This window comes from Mastomys coucha, unplaced genomic scaffold (assembly GCF_008632895.1).
Source record: "Mastomys coucha isolate ucsf_1 unplaced genomic scaffold, UCSF_Mcou_1 pScaffold12, whole genome shotgun sequence".
NCBI classification, from domain to species: Eukaryota; Metazoa; Chordata; class Mammalia; order Rodentia; family Muridae; genus Mastomys; species Mastomys coucha.
This window is the reverse complement of record NW_022196894.1, coordinates 86,713,567-86,715,234: the sequence shown is the minus strand read 5'-3', so window position 1 is coordinate 86,715,234 and position 1,668 is coordinate 86,713,567.

Below are 1,668 nucleotides of genomic sequence, written 5' to 3'. Positions count from 1 at the left end.
ATGTCTCATGAAACTAAAAGGTACCAGGAGAACTTCTAAGTGGAATAGATAAACATGAATTAATCTCAGACATGAGAGAGGAAAGTAGTTGATGGGTCGTGATAGGTAGTGTGGAGAGGGTGATATTGGATAATTAAATAAAATGATTGATGTCTATGAAATACTATCATGACACCCAAAGCAGACATCTTAAAGACTAGTTCAGTGTGTCTTCCCACCATTAAACCTGACAGATTAAATGGAATCAGATGGATAGCCAGACTAAGAAGAATCACAGATACTGGCTGACATGGTTCTACCTCAGTGTGTAAGGTGCAGAGCAAATGAGAAAGGCAGAAGGCCACAAATGGACAGGATCACAGAGTCATCCGGATTCTGAGGATTCTGACACAACCAGGATCACAGGAAGGACAGGCTCCAGTCAGATTTAGCAAGGGCAGGTATCACTAGAGTTAACTAGATGCGGGGTGGGGGGGGGCAAGCGTAAGAAAATAAACAACACAAACCAAGGTCACTTGCCATCATCAGAATCCAATTCTCCCACCATAGCAAGTCCTAGACACACCATTACACCGATATATAGTCACTTATCATGATGATGATACAGGACCTTAAGAAAGATATTAATAGCACCCTCAAAGAAATACAGGAGAACACAGGTAAAGAGCTAGAAGCTCTTAAAAAGGAAACACAAAAATCCCTTAAAGAACTACAGGACAACACAATCAAACAGGTGAAGGAAATGAACAAAACCATCCAGAACCTAAAAGTGGAAATAGAAACAATAAAGAAATCAGAAAGTGAGACAACCCTGGCCATACAAAACCTTGGAAAGAAATCAGGAGCCATAGATGCAAGCATCACCAACAGAATGCAAGAGATAGAAGAGAGAATCTCAGGGGCAGAAGACACCTTAGAAAACATTGACACAACAGTCAAAATGCAAAAAGCAAAAAGCTCTTAAGTCAAAACATCCAGGAAATCCAGGACGCACTGAGAAGATCAAATCTAAGGATAATAGGTATAGAAGAGAGTGAAGACTCCCAATGTAATGGGCCAGTAAATATCTTCAACAAAATTATAGAAGAAAACTTCCCTAACCTAAAGAAAGAGATGCCCATGAACATACAAGAAGCCTACAGAACTCCAAATAGACTGGACAAGAAAAGAAATTCCTCTCGTCACATAATAATCAAAACACCAAATGCACTAAACAAAGAATTTTAGAAGCAGTAAGGGAAAAAAGGCAAGTAACATATAAAGGCAGGCCTATCAGAATTACCGTAGATTTCTCACCAGAGACTATGAAAGCTATAAGATCCTGGGCAGATGTCATACAGACCCTACAAGAACACAAATGCCAGCCCAGACTACTATACCCAACAAAACTCTCAATTACCATAGATGGAGAAAACAAGATATTCCATGACAAAGCAAAATTTACACAATATCTTTCCACAAATCCAGCTCTACAAAGGATAATAGATGGAAAACATTAACATAAGGAGCAAAACTACACCCTAGAAGAAGCAAGAAGGTAATTTTTCAACAAATCTACACAAACCTAATTCCACCTTTTACAACAAAAACAACAGGAAGTGACAATTACTCTTTCTAAATATATTAATTTGAAAAATTAATATTACCAATATATCCTAATTGATTGAA